This window comes from Mauremys reevesii, linkage group 2 (assembly GCF_016161935.1).
Source record: "Mauremys reevesii isolate NIE-2019 linkage group 2, ASM1616193v1, whole genome shotgun sequence".
Lineage (NCBI taxonomy): Eukaryota > Metazoa > Chordata > Testudines > Geoemydidae > Mauremys > Mauremys reevesii.
The window spans coordinates 26,221,142-26,247,637 of NC_052624.1; positions in this window are offsets into that span (position 1 = coordinate 26,221,142).

The window sequence follows — 26,496 nt, forward strand, 5'->3', positions numbered from 1 at the left end:
CTTAAATCCTCTGGATATAGTCTATATTTCTGAAGTGTCAGAAGCCCTACAAGTATCTGGTACAGTGGAGCAGAGTCAGCCAATCATCTCACTGCTACAGGTCCTCAACTGGGAGGGCAACCAGTTATGATTAGGGACAACTGGAAAAAAAACACATTTGTTTTTGCAAAAGAAAATTAAGGTTTGACATTTAGTTTTGTTCCTGGTCAGAATAACAAAAAACAAAAACAAACAAACAAAAAAAAACAAAAAGGAAAAGAGAGAGCTGACAACTTTGTTCACATAAAATCATATTACAAACTATTAAAACCATATAAAATGTCCATATATACACAAAAAAGTCATGAATAAAATAAAGCAAAACAAATCTTAAATAAACATTAAACATGGATCACTAAAGCATCACCATCACCAAATTCACTCAAAATATTGTTAACACACCAAGTCAACTGAAAAGTGTCCAGGTTACAAGTCAGTTTATAAAGGGTGCAACCAATCAGCAGTCAGGTCACAACCAGTGTGCAGAACAGCCCACGCACATCACCCTGCTCTACCCCGGCCATTCTGTTCTGATGAGATTTCAAAATGGCTAGTTTTGTCTGACTCCGCAAAAAGTGAGCCAGGCAGGAAACCAGCCCAACAAGTGCACCGTATCTCTCTCCAAAACCAAGCAGGGGCTTGGAGAAAAACAGTCTGAAATTGTTGAAAAAATTGCTGCCAGAAAACATAAAGAGGAATAAAACAAGGGCAATGTAGGAAAAAATGAAACACTGTGTCTGACGCCTAACAAAAGGGTCACTGCACAGACACTTAATAGGTAATATGGTGCACAAAATGATCGGTTGCTATGATGTTATATAGGACCCTCCACTGAAAGTCACTGTAACGCTTCAGAAGAGCAGGGTTGTACAACATCCTCCAGTGACACAGAGTCACCTAGGGACAGAGGCATTTTCCAGGCTGTATGAGGGAGATCAGAGAGCTGCTTCTTGGTCATGGCTCCAAAATGAACATTCACCATGCCCTTCCAGGACAATAATCTACCAGGTTCCACAAGGATCTCATCCACAGAAGTGGGGACAGCTGGTGAGGAGAACACAGGACTCCCCCCTGGAAGAACAACCTATGCAAAGCATTCTGCAAATACCAAGCCGCCCTCTGAGCAAGCACCACTTGGAATTCAGAGAGGATCTTATCCAAAAAACATACAGATTCTGGTCTGAACACCAAGAGCTAGCACTGACTTCCAGCTTGATTAACTAGGAACAATCAGGTAAGACAGCTTGGTCAACCCAGCCAGAGTAAAGGCAGAAAACAGGCTCTGGGAGGAGAGAGAGCTTCAGTTGGAACAAAGTGTGTCAAAAAACAATGGCTCTTCCAAAACTGGAAAATGCCTCTCCTTCAACCGCAACTGCCTGCTTCCCTTTAGTGCTATTCAAAAAGTCACTAATCTCCTTCACATGGCACCAACCCTTCCTATATAGCTGACTGGCTGGGACATCAGGAACCAGTGAGGAGTCAGGGAGATCATCATCATCCTCTTCATCTCTTTCAGACTCCACCAGCTGAGAAGAATATTGAGCTGCCTCTGTAACATTCTCTTCATTCATGAAGGAATGAAATTCAGTGGGAGCAGATCTTATATCTGTTTTCCCAAGAGGGATAGGCAGTGCAGCCCCAGGCTGGGACCCAGCATCATCACTGCAGCATGCAAAATTGGAGGCTTAAGGACTCAACATGCTGGGAAAGACATTCCCCACTACAGGCGTGGAGCTCCCATCCAATGCAATGCTATCCTCCTTCTCAGGGCACACAGCTCCCTCCTCAGCCATTGCCGGCAGCTCAGAGGTATCCAAAGTCATAGCCCTTTTAGAAACAGTCCCACATAAATCTGTCTGTTCTTCACCCCATCTGTAGAACTTGTCTTTGCTTCCTCTGCAGGAAGGTGCTCCTCAACTTCCAGGGCTAGTGTCTGTCCAGGCAAAAGTGATGGGGTCACATCTGTGTTCTTCTGAGGGGCCTGCTCCCTGGACAATGGTACGGGGTAGCGGGGGAGATAGAATCTGGCGGAGCAGATGCAGGTTCTGTCTGCTGCTGATGCCTTGATGTCCCAGATGCCTCCTCACTATCCTGGAGTCTCACATTCTTACCAAGGACCCGTGAGCCAGCAGTGCATGGGCAGGAACCCCTCAAGCGACCAGGGTCACCACATAAGAAACATTTAATATTTTCAGAGGTAGCAAACACTGTATAACCTGCCCCATCTATGTGGTGCTTTAACACTGGGTTCAAGGGTTGTTCACGATTACCTAGAACCACATAGACCTGTGGAATGACATAACTACCTTCTCCGTTTATGAGAGAGATCAGACACTAACGTCTCATGGTGAAGGCTTGGGGGTGGGTGGGGCAGATTGGAAAAAAAAACTACTTTCATTGAACAGCCACAGGAGTGAACAAGGGGAAAAATTGAACAAAAGACTCCTTGACTCAGAGTCCCTCCTGTACCAAACAATTCAAAAACTGCTCCAGGTCCAGGAAAATCACTTTAGATTTAGATATTTGGGAGGCCGATTTTATATTAGCACAGCCAATAACCTTACCTACTGATCAGCAACACACCCTCCACCAGCAATCACACACTGAACACTATGCTTGTGGGTCGAACCACTAAACCCATCTGAACAATACCCTATGGAGAAAATCCCTCATATTCCCCCCACCCAAGGAAAAGGGAGAGGGGGGACTAACAACAGCCTTAAAACAAAGAAACAGCAAGTAGCAAACAAGAACAAACGTGTGTGTGTGTGTGTGTGTGTGTGTGTGTGTGTGTGTGTGTGTGTGTGTGTGTGTGTGTGTGTGTGTGTGTGTGTGTGTGTGTGAGAGAGAGAGCACACAACCTCAAAATTGTCAATAACCCATTGGTTAGGCCTTTCACCTGCAATTGGGAAACCCAGGTTCAATACCCTGATTCATATTAGGCACAGACTGGACTTCTTGAAAATCTGTAGACACAGTAAAGAATATTTTTGCTTTGATTAATATTTCTTACAGTTCCAGCTGGAAACCTCACCTAAGGTTACTTTCTCTGGAAGATTTTAAGTACTTAGTTTCTGATGCAAGAATAGCCTTTCTTTATGTATTTTGGTACATCTCTACTTACAGCAAAAATGAGCAATAATTGATTTGGGTTCAGTTTGAGTTTTGAGAGAATTTCAAATCAGTTTTTATTTCATCAAGCCTAGTTTTCCAATGACTAGTTTAAAAATACCAAAAAATGATAACATGACTGTGACACTAAACACCCCTTCATTCACACTTTACACGCTATTGTAATAATCTTTGCACAAAATATATCATTTGAAAATGAATAACTCACTGATCACTAATATTCTTGCATAATATATGTCTGTGATGGCTATTAACAGTTATGGATATATGCTCAAATTATGACTAATGTGAGTTTAAACCAGGTATGTCAGGGGGAGTTGGTAACAAGGTCTCCCTTAGACAAAGGAATATGTATTTGATTCTCTAACCAGACACAGGATTGTGTATTTGATCCTCTGACCAGCCTGATCTTCAGGCAGACAACAAAAATCTCTTTTTACATATCAAGTAGACAAAGCTATTAAGATAACAAGTAGGGGAAGAAAGGCAATGGAGATTCCTTCACCACCAGACTTCATGTTGCCTTCCTGACAGCTTGAATAAACTTTACTTTGAGGTGTTACCATTTCAAAGGTTTGCTGATCTATAAAGACAGGGGGGTTGAACCTCAGGTGATAAACAATTGAATCAACTGATTGTATACAATACTTCTGTATTCTAAAAGTGTATAGAGCGAGGTCTTTTCTGAAAGCTAATGGCATACTGGTGATTAATATTATTGGGAAATGACTGTATTAACACTATATGAGGAAATATGGGTATTTAATGATATTATGTTTCCAGTCTGTGACTAAAGGGAGAAACAGGTTTGACCCCAGACAGGAGCGAAGGCAGCTATTTACCTGTCTCCTTTGTAAATTAAGCATTAATTAATACTCAACTGGAGTATTGTGTCTCAACTGGAGTATTGTGTCCAGTTCTGGGCACCGCATTTCAAGAAAGATGTGGAGAAATTGGAGAGGGTCCAGAGAAGAGCAACAAGAATGATTAAAGGTCTTGAGAACATGACCTACGAAGGAAGGCTGAAAGAATTGGGTTTGTTTAGTTTGAAAAAGAGAAGACTGAGAGGGGACATGATAGCAGTTTTCAGGTATCTAAAAGGGTGTCATCAGGAGGAGGGAGAAAACTTGTTCACCTTAGCCTCTAATGATAGAACAAGAAGCAAAGGGCTTAAACTGCAGCAAGGGAGATTTAGGTTGAACATTAGGGAAAAGTTCCTAACTGTCAGGGTGGTTAAACACTGGAATAAATTGCCTAGAGAGGTTGTGGAATCTCCATCTCTGAAGATATTTAAGAGTAGGTTAGATAAATGTCTATCAGGGTCTAGACAGTATTTGGTCCTGCCATGAGGGCAGGGGACTGGACTTGATGACCTCTTGAGGTCCCTTCCAGTCCTAGAGTCTATGAATCTATGGTGGAATCAAAACAATGGAAGCCCCAGTCATGTCCAGAGAGATAGGAAACCGACAGGACGGGAAGAACAGCATTAGGTATCCCGCCTCTTGAAACAAAGTCAATGAACTTTGGAAGATAGAAGCAAAGAAAGAAGCCATATTTGGCATCCCTCACTGGACAGACACTAGGGAACAGAGCTGTTTCAAGATGAGAAAGATGGGTCCTTCAGCTAAGGAGCAACTGAAGTCTCTGGAAACTTAAAATATGTGATAAACCTGCTTAGGCAAAGATTTTCCCCCAAGAAAAGAAGGGAAACTAGTCTCTTGTACATCTGTGTAAGGACCTGACTAAGGGAAAGTCAGCCATGGCTGAGAAGAAGGAAGATTGGTAAGAGAAATTGTATTGAATAAAGCCTGTATCTTGCTAGACTAAGTTTTAAACTTGTAGACGCATGTTTTCTCTTTTTTTTTGCTTGGCATCACTTAACCTATGTCCCATTGTTAAGGTGAAGATTCTGTCACGGGTATTTTTAGTAAAAGTCAGGGAATGTCGGTGACTTCCATGACAGAATTGTAGCTTTATCTATTGTTAATAAGTTTGTTTTATGTTTATTATAAACCAACTTAGTGCCGTGTTTAAATGAAAGGGTGTATTCATCCCAGTTTAGTTAATAAGCTGTGTTGTGCTTTTGTGTCCTTAGAGGAACAAACAAACCACATTATTTCTCTGCACTGTCCAGGAGAGGGATGGACATTACAGACCATATAGTTTCTGGAAAATTCAGGATTGGGAGTGTGTTGGGATTACTTTGCTGTCTGTAACCAAGGCTGGTGGAAGCCAAACGGAGGATGTGAGGCTGTAGACAGGCTGCTGAGGTCAAAGCTGCTGAACCAGGATTTTCTAGCACAATGACCTGCAGGTTTGTAGGCTGGTTGTGAGTATCCCAGTCTGGGAGCTACAGGAGCAAAGCATTGTAGGGTACCCAGGGTTGCAGAGCAAGTGGTGACACAACCCTTTGCTGGGCTGGATTGCATCCTCAAACTCTGTAACAATGACATTATTTGAAAAAGTGCTTTAAACATCTTCCTAATCACAATTTTCTTCACTTGGTGGTCACCAAATTTGCTTTTTAAAAAAAGATAGATGACTTATGTGTTTCTTAATACAGTCTTCTTTTTCTCTCTCTTTTTAAACAGTGGGTAGATTTTTCTTTATATGATTTTTTTAAAAAAACTGTTTCAGTTATCCCAAACCTTCACATTCGTGAATTAGTCATTTGATCTAGCTGATAAATGTTAGAAGATGAAAGGAAATGTTAATCCTGGCATCCTTCAAAACTTGAGTTACACATTCATTCATACTCTCACATACACAGACATATACATACACGTAGACAAAGCAACACAAGAAATAAGTCTCCACTCAGTTAATATGGAGCAAGATGAAACAGGAGTTTTGTTTCTGTCAAAAAAATTATTTATTCAGAACACCTGACAACTGATGCTGGAAGGAGGGTTTCTTAATTCATGTTTGTCTGGATCATTTTTTTGCTTTTGTCATTCAGGATGTGAATTACACTGATTAGGATAATGGCTAGACTCAGAGTGATGATACTGATCCCTAAGTACAAGATTTCCATCATTAGAAAACTTTAGAAACTTGCCCTCCACAGCACAGGTGAGTGCACTGCTTGGAAAAGACTTGAAGGATTCTTTGTCAATTTCCTTTGCAAATTTAGTAGAAGGATGTTTTGGTTTTTAAGAAGTCTAAAAAGGGGTTGAGAGCATCTGTGCTCTCTTGAAAAGCAGCCAACACACCATCAGTGCATCTCAGCTGCAATCTCCCTCTTGGCTTGGATTCCAGCAAAGCATTCTGTCTAAACGCTGATAGGAAAGTATTAGCACAAACTGGACTGAATTCAGTTTACAAGAATTTAGTGATAGAAGACAAGGAAAACCATAAATAAAGCATCAGCATGCACGTGGGTGATCAGAATTAAGGCTGGAAGAACCTAGACAAGCTCAAGTTCTGTTATTAATCACAAAGGGCCAGATGCATAACGGGGTAAAAGTGAATAAGACTCCTCTTTGCTTCCCGGCTCAGATTGTGACTCCAGCCATGGGAAGTGGATAGCTTGATGCTCCTCCCAGGGGAAGGGAAAGGGGCATGGAGGTACAGGGCATCCCATCCTACAACTCACTGGTTAGAATAGCTGACTGGGCATATATGTAGGAGAGAGTGGCCAGGCCACAGGGAATGGAAGGGAGAATCTGCTCCATGAAAAGGTAAGATGTAATTTACTCTTTCCTCAAAGCACAGAGGGAGAAAAGGAGGAATTTTGACCCTTGGGCCAGTGTAGTTCTGTACCCCCTCTCTCCTTGCTTAGGGCTAGAGCTGGTAAAAAAAATCAGATGAATTTTTGTAAGAATTTTAATGCAAAGAATGGCTGTTTTTTTTCTCAAAATATGTGTGTGGGGGGGAAGGGGAGGGGGGTCAACCAGTCCCTACTCAGGACAGATTGTAAACCTAGTTTTAGTGTTATGAGAAACAGCTCCAAACTTGAATCTTCATAGTTGGAATACAGTCAGAAACAGGTCTTTTAACATTTGAATATAAGGCTTTGTCTGAGGCTCAGCAAAGCACACTCAGCTAGAACAACTAGGGTAAGTGCTACTGAGTCTTGGGCCCTGAGTCTGCAAGTGGAATTGTGTCACAGATGTCTGTCTCTCTCCATAACTGCTGGTCTTTAGACTGAAGAGATGTTGGAATCTGTATCTATCCACCACTACACTGGCTGAAGGGTCTCCTTATTCTGGTCCACATCTACCTTTACCCTATAGATGCCCTGAGGGTGATCTAGGTTGTCTATGAGATGCCACAGCAGGGTCAGGGGGAGGGTCTTCTTGTGATCCTATATGCTCTTCCCCAGTCTCATTTAACAACAAAAGATATATAGATCCATATGGGGCAACAGATAATTCTGACGTAACAGGAGGCACTCACTCCTGGAGTGTCCTGGTGAAAAAACAGTTGCTGGGAAACGATTCCTGGTCTGGGTTCAAGCTCCCTGCAGAGTTCAAACCACAGAAGCCTTCTCCAGAATGGCATGTCATTGTTCTGTGACTTGGAGTGCCTGCTGCTACCTGGTGAGGTCCTCCCACTGGGACCAGAGTAGGGCTAGGCATTCACAGCTCTTTTCTTTTGGAACCTCTTCTTGCTAGGAGAACTCTTCCTCAGTTTCCGTTCCTGGTGAGCTCTCTGACCAGCTCCCCTGAGAAGCCCTATAGTTAAGAGCTTGCTCTCCTCCCCAGCTGAGCCTTCATAACTCTTTATACAGCCCAAGTGCTCCTTCCGGAAGCCGCGGGGAGCTCCAAGCCCTTTAAATTCCGGCCCCAGCCTGGCCCCTGGAGCCGCGGCTGGGATTCAAAGGGCTCTGGGCTGTCCGCAGCTGCGGGCAGCCCAGAGCCCTTTAAATCCCCACCACGGAAGCCGGTACTGTCTGGCACGGCATACTGGCTCTTGCCGGTACACCATACTGGACCATACTGGCTTACTTTCACCTCTGACTGAGATCCATTACAAATCTGCTTCCCAACTTGGAGATACAACAGCAAAAGCCTTCTAATGCATTTGTAATTGCTAACGTAGTCAGTGTTTGTGGTGATCAGAGTCAGATAAATAAAGAGGAAGAAGGATTGTTTGGGTGTCATTGAGGAGAATTTTTTTTTAAAAGAGTCTTAAAAAGTCAAGCGTCTTACTTTAAATATGAATGATGTGGGATAAAACAGATAAATGGCAAGTATGCATATTTTATTGCCAGTGAAATCTCTGTACTAGTGGTGGCTTTAGCCTTCAGATTAAAATGGAAATTGACTCAGCTATATATAGTAGCTCTCTCTTGCTACAAGTCAGGGTAGCTACCAGGCTGTTCTAAATTGCACCATTGGCATAGGGACCTTAATGTCTTCAGATACTAGGTCTTTAATGCCCTCAATGCTAGTAAAGGATCGTTGGAGCAGAGTTCTGCTCTGTCACAGCCAATCTCTACCCTTAATTTTCTCCTCCCTCCCCTGTTATGTCCCATATGTTGGGCTGGCTTGGGAGAGGGCACATGATTTGTATCTGGCATATTTGCACTAGCGAGGAGTTCCCCTCTGACAAAGGGATCATAATGAATTAGAGAATCTAAACTATCACCCGTCAGGCCACTAACTACCCTCACTACGTTCAAGTTAAGACTGGAAGAAAAATCTATGTTTCGATGCCTATAAGAAATGTATTAATGGAGGTGCCAATCCAGCAAACACTTAGGGTATGTCTATACTACCAGATTAGTTCGATTTAACTTAATTTGAATTTGTGGAATCGACCTTACAAAGTCGAATTTGTGTGTCCACACTAAGGACACTAATTCGACTTTGTGAGTCCACACTAACGGGGCAAGCGTCGACATTGGAAGCGGTGCACTGTGGGAAGCTATCCCGCAGTCCCCGCTGCCCATTTGAATTCTGGGATTTCCCCACAATGCATGCTGGGGGGAAAATGTGTCGAGGGTGGTCTTTGGTAACTGTCATCATTCAACGTGCTTTCAGACGTCTCAAGGGGAGATGGAGGAGCTTACTGACTCGCTCGGATCTCATCGAAACCAATATCCCCATTGTTATTGCAGCTTGCTGTGTGCTCCACAATCTCTGAGAGAGCAAGGGGGAGACCTTTATGGCGGGATGGGAGGTTGAGGCAAATCGCCTGGCTGCTGATTACGCTCAGCCAGACAGCCGTTTAATTAGAAGAGCCCAGCGGGAAGCGCTGTGCATCCAGGAGGCTTTGAAAGCTAGGTTCCTCAGGGAGCAGGGTAACCTGTGACTGTTCAGTTTCTTTACAGAGAAGCTGAACCTGCCCCTGCTTCAGTTACTGTTGACTTTCTTCTGCGGTTACATACCCCATTCACCACGTTTCCCCCTTCCAACACACATTTAAAAATAAAGTTAATGGAACATTGTTAATTAACAACGTTTTCTTTATTAATTAATTCACGTTAAAGGGTTGAAACAGGGACGCAGACTGTGGTGGGTATGGTGTGCAGTGATGTTAACACCGCTTCTACACTCGAGGAATGATAGGCTCCTGCTCCTAGAGTGGTCTGCAGTGCCGGACTGGTTGTTTCAACGGAGCCTGCCATCCCTCCTTTTCGGGACTCTGTGTGTGGGGGCTACGTGACCTTGTGGTGGGGGAGGACGGTTACAGATTCCCCTGCTGCGTGGCTCTGTTGGTCCGGGACAAGGACCGCTGCATAAGTTCTGTAACCGCCCTCCCATGCCACAAAGTCACGTACCCCCCACCCACACAGAACATGGAAAACACCTCCCAGACCGACCAGGGTGCCTACTGACTGCACTGTGTGTGTGTGTGGCCTGCTGTTGATCCTGCCCCCATGTCTGTACCCTGGTAAAGGTGACTGTCCTATGCAATTAACAACCCCCTTCGCCCCCCCTTCACAGACAGTCTTCTGTAGAAAAACTTGACGGAAATAGTAATTAACAGCAAACTACTTTTAATAATCAACTAGACAGTTAGGGGATGAAACTGGGATTGGGGCTTCGGTGAGCCAGGAAGGGAAGGACTTCTCAACATTTAGGGAATGAGAGCCTTCTTGTATTTGTGCACTCTGCAGGGGTGCGGTGACAGTTTTCATGGCCCCTGTCGCCCCTCCTTCTTGTTACTTTGGGTGGGGGGGGTTGGGACTTTGTGGCGGGGGAGGGCGGTTGCAGATACAGTGCAGGGGGGCTCTGTCCTCCTGCCTGCAGTCCTGCAGAACATCCACAAGGCTCCGGAGCGTGTCAAATTTTCCCTGGGCATTTCCTTTGTGGCTGGTCAGAACATCCAAGCTCGGACTGCTGTCCAGAGCGTCAACAGAGTGGTGCACTGTGGGATAGCTCCAGGAGCTACTAAGGTCGATTTCCGTCCACACATAGCCTAATTCGACATAGCCATGTCGAATTTAGCGCTACTCCCCTCGTCGGGGAGGAGTACAGAATTCGAACTAAAGAGCCCTCTAGGTCGAACTAATTAGCTTCCTGGTGTGGACGGGTGCATGGTTAAGTCGAATTAACGCCGCTAAATTCGACATAAACTCCTAGTGTAGACCAGGCCTTAAACACATCTTAACTTTACACACAAAAGTAATAAAGTTAGGCATTATTTGTTTGCAGGATCCAGGCCTTAACTGCTTATTTGTTGCTTCCCTTTCCTTTATTCACTCTGTTTACTTTTCTCTCCACATCCTGTGAGCTCTTTTGAGCAGGGATAATGCCTTTTCCTTTGTTTGGAAAGCTTCTAGTACACTGTGGAGTCTACAGGAAATAAATACAGGATAACAATAAAAACAACGTACACTCCCACTCTGCTGCAACTTAAAAGAATGGTATGAGAAAACACCATTTAACACCTTTTAAATGTTTGTGTGCTAGATAGGGGGTAGGGATAGCTCAGTGGTTTGAGCATTAGCCTGCTAAACCCAGGGTTGTAAGTTCAATCTTTGAGGATCCCATTTAGGGAACTGGAGTAAAATTCTGTCTGGGGATTGGTCCTGCTTTAAGCAGGGGGTTAGACTAGATGACTACCTGAGGTCCCTTCCAACCCTGTGATTGATTCTAGGTTTTTTATGCTGCCCATATAGACTAGCTACTTTTTTCTGCACTTCAGAGAACGATGAATTTTAGTGGTGGATGAAGTGATCTTCATGCATACAGTCTATAAAGCACTAGGTGACCCTCTGAGATGGAAAGCACTATATAAATACCAGTCCAACACTAGCAGTAGTAATAACAATGGGCCAAGTTTATTTACATTCAGTAGCACCTTCCTCCATGATTAGTTTCACTGAAGTCAATGAGAGTACTCATGATAAAGACATTACTTAGCATTAGCCAGGCCTGAAGGAGGAACAGAAAGAAGAGGAGAAAATATATACCTAATTACAATCAATAATGTTTAATTATTCCCTGTTGCTTAGATATTGCAGTGAGAGGTGCTTTATAAGAGCATGATCCTGCCAATGATGCAAGGAGAACGCACCTGTATGAATCGCCAGTTGTACCCTAGGTGGAGCGCTATGAACCCCAGGCTGCTGTGTAGTGAAGGAAGTCTGCCTGCACCGAGTGCTGCAGGAGGGAGGAGAGGGCATGCCAGTTGGGACAAGGGTCATCTAGTATAACCTCCTGCCAAGATGCAGGATTTGTTGTGTCTAAACAATCCAAGACAGATCTATCCAGCTTCCTTTTGAAACCCCCCAGAGAAGAAGCTCCCACAGCCTCCTGAGGCAGTCTGTTCCATTGCCCCAGTGTCCCTACAGTTAGGAAGTTTGTCCTGAGATTTAATCTAAATCTTCTATGCTGTAGTTTGAACACATTGCCTCTTGTCCTGCCCTCTGTTGCAAAAGACAACAACTTTTCTCCATCTGTTCAGTGGCAGCCTTTCAAGTATCTGAAGACTGCTATCATATCCCCTTTTAATCTCCTCTTTTCCAAAGTAAATATACCCAGTTCCTTCAGCCTTTGCTTGTATGGCTTGCATTCCATCCCTTTAATCATTTTTGTTGCTTGCCTCTGGATCCTCTCCAGTTCCTCTATATCCTTCCTATGCATTGGTGACCAAAATTGGACACAGTACTCCAGCTCAGGCCTAACCACTGCCGAGTAGAGTGATACTATCATCTCCCATGACTAGCATGCTATGCCTCTGTTAATGCAACCTAAAATTGCATTTGCATTTTTTTTTGCAACAGCATTACATTGCTGACTCATGTTGAGCCTGTAATTCACCACAACTCCCAGATCCTTCTCAGCAGTGCTGCTGCCAGCCGGTTTCCCTCCATTCTGTATTTGTGCATCAGAGTACTTCATCCTACTTCTGTGTACCATGAAGAGCTGTTAGTATAATGGAATAGTTCCTCGAGAAGAAAGTTCCATGTGAGCCAGCTGTTCTGGTCTCCTGAATTCTGAAGGTGCAGGCACTCATTCCAAAGCAGCAGACTTCACAAAATGGCCTAGAGCACTGAGAGGCACTTTCATAAGTGCCCTTAAGTAATGTGCATGTAACGCCCTCCTTTCCTCCCTGGGTAACTCGAAAGCAGGCAACACTCACCTGTGTGCCTGAGCACCTGATTTTGACATTAAAGTTGATCCTGGGTATCCCAGTGGTGATGTTGCATAGGTGGGAATCCTCTATCCACCCCTCTGCTGCAGACCCTTTATTCCTAAAGGAATTTAAAATTGGTGGTATTTCCACCTGGCTGGCCCCTGTACACACTCAATGGTGTGCCTTTGGAACCTCCAGGAATAAACCTATAATAATAATAATAATAATAATAATATGTGGCATGGGTCTAACTCAAAAGTATAAATTATAAATAATATACATCCTTAAATTAGAGTTAACATACCTTTATTTAACAACTTAAAGAAACAGGGTATAACAGACTAAAATTAAATGTCACTACTAACTTATATCCACAGGGGGCAGGTGAATAAAATCAATTAACAAATACAATATACAGTAATAAATGAAACTTATCTAACTGTCATTTACACTGCCACCGTTTACCCAACCCCGGAGTATACAGTCCTGTGGATTTCAGAGTCCTAGACGCTTTCGTGGGCATGCTGGAAGATCGGCAGCTGGAGACAGCACTCTGTTGGTTCTATCAGTCCAACCAAGGCAACAGGCTGCACAACCCCTCTGATGATTGGAGCTGGCCCCACCAAATGTCGGCAGCTCTGGGTCCTGGTTCGATGGGAAGATCACTCTACCTCTCCTCAGGCTCAGGCTCTCTGCTGTGCCCCTTTCCTTGCAAGTACTTTCCCAAAAAAGAGTGGGGGTTGCTCATAATTCCTTCACTGCAGGCCGACCTCACTCAGCTCTGGACACAGCAACAATCTCTCCCTGGCTCCAGTGAAGCCACCAACCACCTCTGAGGCTCCCTGCTCAATCAAAGCCCCAGCAGGCTCTCAGCAGCAGCTTCTGGCTTCCTAGCAGCAGTTGCTGTTATGGACAGAGCTCCACACCAGCAATCTCACTCCTTTTCCCAAAATGGAGCCTACCGCCTGCTGCTTTCCCTGCACTCCCTGGATGAGAAAGTCTCTCACTCTTTCTCCAAGGCATCATGGGAGTTGTGGTCTCTAAGTCTGGGTTGCAGCCGAGAGGATCTTCCCAACTGGAACACTCCCATTTAAGTTTAGAGGCCCCACTAGTAAAGAGCGTCTACATGCATAATGCAGCACAAGAGTTTTGCCATTGCTTTCAATCAGAGCAGAATGGATTCTTTGAAAAGTTTGCATCTAGATGGCGTTAACTTCCTGAGCTTCTTCAAATTAGGCATGCCAAACAGAGAATGCCACAGAACTCATAATATACACTTAAATTGCTTTTAATAACTCCACTAAATTCTCCCCTTGTCATCCGCAAAACTTGGGAAATGATCAAAAACAAAAAGATGAAACATTTTTGTGAAAAATTCAAAAAAGTTCATGAAAAATATTATTAAATTTAGAATTTTGAAGATGTTTGACCAGCACTACTAAAATAGCCATAGGGATAAGTCCTCACCAAAAGACACGTACTGGAAGACAAGTTTCGGAGACAAGAAGTTTTGGAGTTTCAGGGCCTGATTCAAAGCCCATTGAAGGCAATTGGAGTCTTTTCACTGAATTCAGTGGATCTTGGATTAGGCTAATGATAAGCCAACAAAGAAACAAACAAGAAAAAGTTCGAGAAATGCAATCAGGCCATGCTGTGACTGGGATGTTTTAAATGCCATGTTCAATCTGTCTCAAGCTTATCAGAAAAAAGTTACCCTGTTGAAAGATAAAGGATGTGAAATGTCAGATGTTTCAGATTAGTTCTGGTGAAGTTATAGGGTGAGATGTAAAATCTGGCATATAAGGGGAACATTGCCTTACTATTAATTATGGAGAGGCTATCATACAACCCACTACTCTTAGACAAATTGCCTGAATTAACTCATTGGAATTCTTAACTAAAAGCATCTTTGGTATTTACTTTCATATTGTTTTAGTTTATCTTTTATTTAAGTTCCTTTGGGTTTATTTTTATGGTAGAATAACACCAGTTAAAATAATCTCTCATTAACATTTTAAGTGGTGACATGTTCGGAGATAGGAAAGTTGTCTCAAAATTTCATACTGCCATTGACATAAAAGTCTATCAAAATTGTATTCTGTCCAAGAGACCAATGGTCTCAATACAGCTTTAATGGATATTTCACACTCTGCATCAGTTACAATTGAATTCCATGTTAAGGGGCATTAACTCTGTCATTTCCTCATTTGCTATAAATGTCTTGCAGCCAGACTGCAAGATATGTGCCAGAATATGACAGGTTATTGGGAAAGGGTGAATCCTCACAACTTTAATAGCTACTAGTTATTAGTTTTCAGCTGAATAAAAAAGATTGCCCAGTATTCCTCTTACTTTCATGGGATAATTAGATACAGATGTTTTTGCTCATTTCCTATTTATTACCATCCAAAGTGATTTGATGTATTTATTCTTGTCAGCCCAGTAACATTTTTCAGTCATTAACCATCTATGTGCTAGTCAATAATTTATCTAATCATTCTTGTTGAGAGACACATAGTGAAAGCCTTCTTCTTGTCCTTCCTGTTCATCAGGATAAAAAACATTTTCAAAAGGGAGTAGTTAAGGTAGAGACCTCAAAAGAAAACCTCTTGTGTTTTAGTTATGTCTCAGCCGCTCTCCTGATATGTGGCTGTGGGCAAACCAGATAAGCTTTTTTGTTTCAGTATAACAAACTGTAAAAAGTGTTTGTTTGTTTTTTAGTTAACTGGGTTCCAACTCTGCTCTCAGAAACTCACACTACTTCCAAAAAATCTTTCTGGAAAACTGTTCATCTCTGTGGCTTTGTTTACCATTGGTACATCTCCACTGGCAGTAGCACTGGGGTAAACGGAACATCATGTCTTCTAACAATCACGTCTTCTAACATTGCATGGAGTATGACTAGGACCCTACCAAATTCATGGCCCTGAAAAATGCCGCATGGACCATGAAAATTGGTCTCTACCATGAAATCTGGTCTTTTGTGTACTTTTACGCTATACTATAAAAATACCCTATGCTATAGAGTAAAAGTTCACAGTGTTTCTCATGCTGGGGGTTCTAACCCAAAAGGCTATTGTAGGGGCGGGTCACAGTATTGCCACCCTTGCTTCTGCACTGCCTTCAGGACTGAGTGGCTGGAGAGCAGCTGCCTCTGGCCAGGTCCCTAGCTCTGAAAGCAGTGCTGATGCCCTACCTGTGTTCGCACTCCTACTGTAACACCCATGGAACTGCAGTGGTGGCAATAGAGCTGACTGAAAGATTTTGTAGCAGGGTTTTGAAATTCCTTTTCATTCCACCAACAAACCCAAAACCTTTGAAAGGTTCTTGTGAAATGAAGTTGTATCAAAACATCGGTTTTCAGATCAAAAGCACGGAATTTTCAGTTTGTTTTCTCTCTATCTCCAGAAGTGATGAGAGCCCTGAACCAAACTAAGCCATCTCCTGAAGCAAATTTAATCAAAACCAATATGTCTGTGCAAAATGTCTGACTTCCGTGAAATGGCATATTTCTGAAATTTTGTCAAAAATGGTCTGACCAGCTGTTGATGGCAGGCTTCCTGGAAAACTATGGAGTAGATTGGGCTACTATCTCCATTTTATCAGACTCAGATCATGTGGTCAATGAACTTTACTAGTGACTGGCCAAGATTGGAGTTTGAATGAGAGCTATTGGGAACTAGCTAAAGTTCAGTCCAGATACAGTGGTCGTGATATTGATGGGACGATGAAAGCAACCATATGAGAAGTGGAATATAATTACCTACCTAGCACCTTAGATACATGGTATCTATTAGAGCAGTGCATAAATTTATAGATTATAGGGCTGGAAGGGACCATTGTAATCATCTAGTCTGACCTCCTGTATAATACAGTCCATAAAGCAAACTATAAAACAAACTTTCAAACTAGTTTAGAGGAAGGATTTATGGGGTTATTTTGTTTAGCTTCACATGATGATTTCAGCAAATAGTTATATAAATAACAGAACGATGTTTCTATTCTCGCTGCCATAAGCAGGGATTTTTCATTTTATATTTTTTCTTTTTTATTAATTTCAATAATTGGAAAAATGTGCCTCTTAAATTAAATGTGCCTTTTAATTTAATACAACAATATAAAATGTAATACTGGAGAGGAAAAAACCCACTAGGTAATACTTCATAACTAGTAACCAGAATAGAAAAATAAACCTACTTACCTTTCTGGCAAAGCCCTAAGTGACATAGAGAAGCTAGTGACAAACTGTAATTGTCAGGGTCAGATTTCCAATTAGGCACCGTAGGCACATGCCTAGGGGCCTCAGCATTCTAGGAGTGCCTTAAAGTTAAAAGTGGGTTAACATTTTCATTTTTTATGGAAAACACAAAGGTCAGCTGTAGGCAAGAGGGGGGCTAAAGATGCTGTGCCTAGGGATGCGTAAGGTGTAAATTCGGCCCTGGTAATTGGATTATAGTTAAATGTCCAGTATGAACTAGTTTGACACCATTCAAAATGTTGCATTTGTGACCCAATTCAGACACTGAACCCACTTCTCACTTTAGAATAGAAAAGTCAGTGTATTAACCCCTTGCTTCACCTAGACCTCGGCCAAGACAATAGATATTAATTATTCAAAGTTTATTCTCTTCTTTTACTTATGTTTTGCTCATTACATAAGCAAGGGCTGCTTAGCGGTGACACAGCTTGCTACTGAAATTGTAAGAGGCAAGGTACAGGAGGGTGTATTTGTCACATCTGTAGCAGGAAATGGTAATATTCTGCATAATGTGACTGAGATCACTGAAGAATTAAAATGACATGTCATTTGAATATACACTTTATTCTTCTATAAAAATAGGCTGTACTGACATGTCTATCTATTACCAAACTTAGATCAGAAAAGCTTTTGACAATTTATTTGGAACTTTAGCGCCCTCGTGGCCAAGATGGAGTCTGCTCTGCAGGCAGCTCTGGTCAAGAGAAGGCGCACACAGGAATGCAGCAGGAAAAATCCCTTCCACCCCAGGGGCACCTGTTCCAACCCCCCCCCCCCCCCAGAGTGAACACACCCACCCACAGGAGACATACAATGGATATAACAAAGGGAGGTATTTATTTACAGAGGAATGAGAGGAGAAAAACAACAAGGGGAAATATAGGGGGAGCAGTAAAACAGGGCTGCATCCAAGGCAAGGCCCCACGGGCCCAGTGGGAGCACAGTCTGGAGGGGCAGACACCGAGCAATGTCTCTGCACACAGAGTTCAGTAGTCCTGAGCAAAGTTCCAGTCCAGTGGTGAGTCTTGGGGGCTCCTGGTCATCTTCGGTGCCAGTGAACTTTCCCCAACAACCCCCTCCGGTGCCTCTTCTGCCGCTCTCTGCAAAACCCAGGGCTGCCCAGAGGATTCAGGGGGCCTGGGGCAAAGCAATTTCAGGGGGGCCCTTCCATAAGAAAAAGTTGCAATACTATATAATACTATAGTCTTGTGGGGGCCCCTGCGGGACCCAGGACCTGGGGCAAATTGCCCCACTTGTTATCATCCCCCCACACACACACACGGCCCTGGCAAAACCACACAGAGCGACCACCTCCCCACTTAACTATCTAGCAACCTCCCTCCTTGGCCCTAATGCAGAGTCACAAGCCCCAGTACTCACAGCCCCACGCAGCTCTGGGCAGCCGTGATACTGGGTCCAGCTCCTGCCTGTCCTTCTCGGGCGATTCCTCCCTGGCACAGTGCTGCTCTGGGCTCCTGTCCTGGGGTGTCCACGATCGGCCGCCCTGGCCTTCCCAGGCTTCAGGCAGGTTCTCTGCTGCTTCCTTTGCAAGGGCCAGTGGGCTGCTTCTCTCTCTCCCTCCGAGCTCCAGACCCACCCCCCGGAGTTTCCCTCCTTTTTTTCTCACTCTCCCCTCTACCCCATAGGAAAAAGAAGGGGCCATGCTCTCTAAACCCCAAAGGGGTTACATATTGTTACAAAGAAAATCTCTATGTAGCTTCAACTACAAGTCAGGAGGGCAGTATAAGGTCTGATCCTCAGCTAGTGTAAACTGGCATTGATCTACTCAAGTCATGGAGCTATACCCATACACACCATCTGATAATCTAGCTTTAGAGACTTCTGTTTGGGATGTAGCTTGAACAGCAGGTGGCCCCTGCAAAGAATCTGGATTGGACATTATTTCAAATGCTCACCCAATCTTTATCCCATGACACCTTTTCAAAACAAAATGACAGAATTGTTTAGGGTTAATTTTTGTCTCTGAAACGACAGATGTCATACTGGATCATGAATCTTCCTACCCAGTTCATCAACCTAATCTGTCTCTCATGCAGACATAATCAAGTTTTTTTATTTAGATACCAATTAGATGAATTAAAGCATTTCACTGTCATCATAATAGACCCAACTCCTCTGCTTCTCTCTCGGTAACTGTAAACAGTCATTGTTGGGGTTCACGCCTCTCTGGGGCGGCTGGGAGCCAGGCCGCCTCACTACACGAGTCTGGTGAGCTGGCAAATTAGTCTGGTGAGGCAGGAAACAGTCAGGAGCTCAGGCCCTCAGGCAGGGGCTGAGCAAACAGTTCAATGTTTTAAGCCCAGGCCCTAGGTCAGGGCGGGGCAGCAAACAACAGTTCAGGGCTCAGACCCTCTGGCAGGGGCTGAGCCAAGTAGTTCAGTATATAAGCCCAGGCCCTTGGTCTTGTGCGTCAGGGCGAGGGGGAGGCTGCCACTCATGAGTGGGGTGGCAGGGGGGACGCAGGCCCGCCCACTCCTCTGCGTCCCAGCCTGGGGCCCTAACAGCGGCAGGCAGCCTGCTGCTGTGTCAGTGGGGATCCTGGCCGCAACACACTGACATTGGCTCTGGGTGTGCTGCAGCCAGACTAGGGTCGGCTGCCCCCGGGCTACTTCCGACGTCCCCCTCTACCGGTACCTCTGTCTCGGGGGCGTCTTCTGCAGCGTCCCACACCATGGGCTCCTTGGGATACTGAGCGAGGGGTAAACTGGGCAACTCCTCAGGGCCCCTTTGTACCGGCCGGCCTAGGGGCTCTTCCAGCGCCTGGTCGGCATCCAGGCTCCGCAGGTATGGCCCGTCCTCGGGTCGGTCGCAGGCAGCAGGAGTCTCCCCAGCGGGAGCTAGGGCACCAGCGTCTGGCCTCTCCGGCGGCCAGGCAGCTTCTGAGCCCTGGGGCTGGGCTTTTATACTTCCTGCCCTGCGCCGTGACCTCTGAGGGGCGGGCGCAGGCTCCAGTGACTCCACCCACTTTGGCGTCCGTAAGGGCTCGTCCCTCTCCGGGGCGGCTGGGAGCCAGGCCACCTCACTACAGTAACATAATGATCCACAGGTATTCTTCAGAGGGAAATATCTAGAGGAAGAAGAAAACTTGACATGCATTTTGTTGCTGTTTCTGATGAGGAAAAAATCTTTGCAATGATGTGAGTTCTGAACCATCCTCTTACAGAGGCAAAATACAAACTCATCCTGATCTCCTGCCATAGAGAAATCTATAGCTGCTTTAAGAACTCCTTACCCCATTTCTCAACACCTTTGTCCTGGGCTTAATCATCTTCATTGTCACAGTTGACTATATTATTTTGGTGGCATTCAAAGTGAGCAGTCTCTAAGTTAGCTATGGCCAAGCCCACTGAGAGCTTCGAAGTTGAAGACATAATTTTACCTGTGTTCTACAGTACCCACTCTCCTCTGGGCTCTAAACACTGAACTTGTCAAATGGTAAATTTGAAGATGAATGCAATGATAAAGTAGCAAATGAATGACCATGAATATGTGTTTGACATTGTGTTTTTCCCCCCACTAACCTTGCTAAAGTGAAGAGAATAAATGATGCTCTGAGGCTTTTGGCCAAGTCAATCGATGTTAGTATAAAAAAAAGAGTATGGTAAAAAGGAGGGTAATTTGTGTTGGATCAGGAACAAATAAAAAATGGAGCTCTCTGAGTAAATGAATTATAGCCCATGACAAGATCTAACAAAGGAGGTGCATAGAATTTTAAAAGCAAGCAACACAGTGTGGACATTTGGCACAAGAAAATAAGCTCAATTTAGATAATAAGAGCCACTAGATAATAAAAATAGGGAGAACCTATTTGCATGTAGCAAATACAATAGGTGTATGGAGGCTTATATGGGTTTACAGAGAAAATTTGTGTGTGGCAGGTATGGAAGCCCCTCCCGACAAGACTCTTCCTAGAATGGTCACTATAAGCAGGACTATTTTTCTGCGGTTATGAATCACAGATGGCTGGGGTCCCAACCGCAAACATAAAGAATGGGACAGGGGGGTGTAGAATTTGGGGACAGGGTCGGTTTGGAACCCCCAAGACTCGTACAAGAAATGATAGTGTAAGCCACACTTAAGTCCTATTTTGAGAGTTCAAGAGGGATGTAAGTGGTGCATGGGTCTTGAACTGGCCTTCAGCACTGGGTTGAATTTCATCTTGAATATATTTACCTTGTGTATAGTTATGCTCAGCACTTTTACTATTAAGCAGAAAGAAAGAAAGAACAAGAAGTACTTTTGGACAGCCAGAGTATGTGATTTACCAAACCTCCCCTCTGTAGAAGTGAAACATCTGAGAAAAACAGCCTAGGAAAAAAGCCCACGCAGCCCATTGATTTTGTATATAGAGGGTATATGGCTTGTTCTTGAGATCTTAACAAAGAATAGAAAAGCCTATTTTATATTCAACATGCTCTTCATAAAGTGTTCTCGCATCAGTAAAGCAGAATACATTGTGAAATGGTCACATTTCACTTCCTAATGGACCTGATCTGGCATACCAGAAATAGCATTTGGGAGCTTTCCAGAATAAATTATTTAGGGCAACTTTCATTAGATGAAATCCTTGAGTCGTTCACTAGACTACCAGATGGATTTAAAACAAATAAACACATTTTTCCTTTAATTACCAAACACAGGGCATTTGTGGTGGGATTTTCTAAAGTGACCAGGGATCTTAGGTACTTTTGAAAATCCCACTTTTTTTTCAGCCTTAATTCTCCTACTATTTAAGTTTCACTTTAAGGCCTTGATCCTGCAGCAGTGGGACTCTGTAGGGATTCAGAGGTCCACCTGCTGGCAGGATCTCAGTTTTATATTTCTAATATAGTACTTGTCAAATGTCTAACCTTGATTACTTAATTAAAATTACGCACATGCTTTAAGTACCTTAATTGGTATCTTTAAGATGAGCAGTATTGGGCTCCATCATAACAAATATCTATATTGTTTTTTTACTTAAATATATTATACAATATAACCACATTTAACTGAAAGTCTGAATTGGCTGAAGTTGGATAATGCTCAACTGTTCATATAAAGAAAGTCTCAGATATTCACTGCAATCCATCACAACACACATGAACAGTAAAAGGAAACTGGATGTTTAGCCTACTAACATGTTCTTGTGTGACTACATTAAGAGGATGTGCTCTATGCACGTGTAGTGCAAACATTGAGTCATCTCACTTCTAATTGTCCCTATCTCCGAAACAATGGTTTCTGGTTACTTGCAACTTCAACATCACTTTCAAAACTCATCTTATGATTTCTCAGTCTCTAAATCATTGTATGCCAGATAAACTCACTCCGTAGAATTTTAGACACTGAGAAAATGATCCATTCTGAATGTTATCATAACCTAATATTCATGGGGAAATTAAAGATGTCCAAATCCTTGAACATAGAATTCTAAAATGAAAGCATATGCTTTGCAAATAATAGAGTGTCATAGGGTATTGAAAGGACATACCATAGTTGTTTTTTTTCCCTCTCTCTCTAATACATTTTGGATATCTCATATTAACTGTCTCATTGAAAAGATGAAAAGGGATCACTCGTGTAAACAAAACCTGTGTGAAATAAACCACTCATTCATAATAGGGAGCTGTATGAAATCTAACACGAAACAGAACATGCCGTGAAAATGACAAGATTTGCATACTGTTCTAAAAAACTGAGAATTTAACCACAATGAGTCTCCTGATTACATTAGAATACTTCAGCATCAATACTGGAAATACTGTCTCTGCAACAAAGAGCACTTTAAAATCCGTCAGTACTTGTATAACACAATTTACTCTAAAGTGCAGGCTTTTCGACAATTGGACCTAAAAGATCTTCAGAAAAAAAAGTCTGATGTTTATTTATAATTAATTATAATTACAGAGCGTACAAATCACCAATGTACAGGTGCTCAGACCAGCTCCTATAAAAATTGGCAATAGGTACTGCACTTACAATATGTTTGGACATCCATATACATACATATTTCATATATAAATGTCTATGTTACAAGATGTTGAAGGCAGCAAAATCAAGCACTCAAAAGCCAGGAAATGCTAAAAGTATGATGCCTTCTTTAAGAACAAGATCACAGCTGTTTTTTTCAAGTGGGTTTGGATGATGTACAGTAAATTAGGGGTAGCAGCATACATTGCAAGATAAAGATAAAAAGAAATACTGAACAACTAACTAATTTCCTGAGCACCGTCCACCCTATGCGCTGTATGAGTTTCTGCAGAAAAAAATAGTATGTGATCATATAATTAAAGGGTATGGGCAATATTTCAAAAGCACCTAACTTAGGAACACAAATCCCATTGACTTCAGTTGGGCTTGTGCTCTGAGTGACTGAGGTGCTTTTTGAAAATTCCATCCTAAATCATAATGAGTACAATATTTTCCTGTGATCATACTTCTGGGGTGTTTCCCAGCTAAAAGAGCCAGATTCTGCCACCTTTGCTCCCATTCAGTAATACTGTGCCCCTTGAGTAGACACTCTGAGTTCAAGACTATACCTCTGTTGCCCCTTCATGCCTACTGCCATGCGAAAGAAGGTGGTGGAAGGGAGCATATATTAAAATGATTTGCTGCAGCAAGGAAGGCAGCTGCCAAGCACACAGTGACTCTGGGTCCACCCTGAGCATTCTTTTAATGAACAAGCAGAATGGTTCTGAGACACTCCTCTGAGCTGCCACATTTCTGTTTCTAAGTCAGCAAGGGAACACCAGACTTTAGCCCTTACGATTTTGATTCACATTTATGTTAAATTAATACCAAATGTCTGGGTGTGAACTTGCAGTGTTTAGCTCCCTCCTGCCATCTTTGGCAATACTAAAACCAGGTTTTAGAAAACAGTTAAAAGACTTTCAACATTCATACTATACAAAAATCACAGAGATTTTTTATCAAGGAAGACTTTGCTATTGCAAAATTCTTTAGGTATTATATTACTGAGCAAAGCACAGTATATGCTTCTTCTCTTTGCTTATAAGCAATATATAATGAGGTGGAAGGGAGTGTTTTAAGAGAGCATAAGGAAGTGGTTTTGGCTGGATTAGATCATTAATAAGATCAGCATGCGGCATTCTGGTGAGTCATCAGAATCAGAAGCACAGATGAAATAGTGCACAACATGAAAGATCTTCAAACAAGATTTAGCTGTGGAGGATTTTCATACAATAATGGTAGAGCGCACATTTTCAGAGTGTCACAGCACAACTGAGATGGAAATAATAATCTTCCACTGGGGAATAGTTTTATAATTTCTCATAAAATTTAGCAGTCCCTTGTTATATTCAAATTATGCTTTTCTGTGGGTAATATACTAAGACACTGAAGAAGACAAATCCAATGAATCTTTAATAAAACTATTCACATTAATAACTACACATAATTCAACTGAGTCTATGAAATTTTATACAGTAGCTCCAGTAATAATTAACTGTACAGTAAGAGCCCATATCTGTAGTAACTAATGCAGATGAATCTCTCATTGATTACAACCTTTACAATCATGCAATTCCCATTGACTTCAGAGGGAATTATGTCTACATAAGAACTATAGGGTAATACATGAGGAGTGCATGATCATCTCACTGCTAATAGTTACGGTGAGGGTACGTCTACACTACCATGAGGTGTACTGTAGTTATAGTGGTACAGCTGCAACTCTGCAGCTGTGACGCTGTAGTGATGTATAAGGCTGCAATTTAGTCGTGGTGATTACATAAGTCATGGAATCCATGACTTTCAAAGACCTCCATGACTTCAGCCAGCCCGGGCTGAGAGCTGCAGGGTTCCCTGCTGCCACTGGCAGATGGACTTCCTGCAGCTCCTGGCCACCGTGTGCATCAGGGGGTACTCCTGCAGGTCCCTGCCGCCACAGGTGGCAGGGGGGACCCCCCCAGCTGTCCTCCTCTGCTGGCAGCAGGAAGGACCCCTAGAGCTCCCAGCCTCTGTGGTGGCAGGGGAAAACCCCAGAGTTTGGAGCCGCCAGTGGAGGGGGACCCTGGAGCTCCCAGCCCATCCACAGCTGCCCAGGCGCCTCATTTTATCATGGATATTTTTAGTAAACGTCAGGGACAGGTCACGGGCTTCCGTGAATCTTTCATTATTGCCTGTGACCTGTCCATGACGTTTACTAAAAATATCCATGACAAAATCAGCCTTAGTGATGTAGTGTGGATTCCTCCTACCTCGACAGAAGGTTTTAAAGTTTCTATCAGTGTAAGTAATCCACCTTTCAAGAAGCAGTAGCTAAGTTGAAGGAATAATTCTTCCGTCAAACTAGCTGCACCTAAAGTGTGAGTTACAGTGAGCTAACTACGTCTCACAAGGCATGAATTTTTTCACAGCTCTGAATTATGTAGCTATGTCAATCTAATGTTTAGATATAGACTAGGCCTGAAAGTAGAGAGGCTTACAAGGTTGCTGCTTCCTCCGTGCCTGTTCTGTTGACAGAAACAGTACACAGTTTTACTTGCAAGACTGTCTGTCAAGCATCTTTCACTTAAATCCTAAAAAAGTTTAGGGGAATTTTTTTTTTCATAAATAAAAAATAACACACACTCCTTCTCAAAAATAGACATTCTCAAATTACTCATTGAGATTTGGTCCAAAATAATAAACAAAAACAAAACACTAACAACTGCACAATGAAAAATAATTCTTGGAATCACAAAATTAAGATGTTTTCCACCAAGTTAATTAAGAAACAGACAAGCATTTAGGGAAAGCAAGTTCTTTGGACTTTGAATTCAGGCTCAGGTCCCAAAATAAAGCTTCCTTATTTCAACCTGCAGTATTACCAGAGTAAACTGATCTCAGCCCCACAGGTATGCCTGTCACAAGCATTCTTGTAAATGTTGGTTTTGTTTACACTGAGATTTCAAATCTTTCTTTCTCCAGGACTCTCTGTTCTCAACTACAGAAACTCAAAGTACTGTAGTTCTTTCTTCCATGTACTCTGAGTGTCTCTCTCTCTCTCTCAGGCACATACATGCATTCTTATTATGCATCTAAAAGCACTGTTCCCCATAGCTGATTGGCTATGGAGATTAAAGTCTCCAGAGCAACCAAAGGACACCATAGCAAAGTCACACAACACAGTCCACACAGAAAAATCTTATTTATTTATTTAAAGCCTAACACTGCAGGCTTCGTTCAGGCAAAATTCACATTCACTTCAAAGGGAATTTTGTAATACTGAAAACTGTAAGATTGGGTCCAAAGAAAGCTAAACTAGTATGTTAGTAAAGAGGTTTCTCAAATCTCTGGTCAAATTTTGTTCCCAGTTGTACTGGTGTAAATCTGAACAGAATCTGGCCCTGAGATTTAGAGTGAAAAAGAACTCAATACTGCAAGGCTTTAAGCACTCTGATCTCTATCCAACAAAGTGCTTAAGCACATGCTTAATTTCAGCCTGGGAATAGTCTCATTTGACTTCAGTGGGACTGCTCGCGTACTTCCATGTATGCTAAACTCATTACTGGATTGGTGAAAGAATGTTC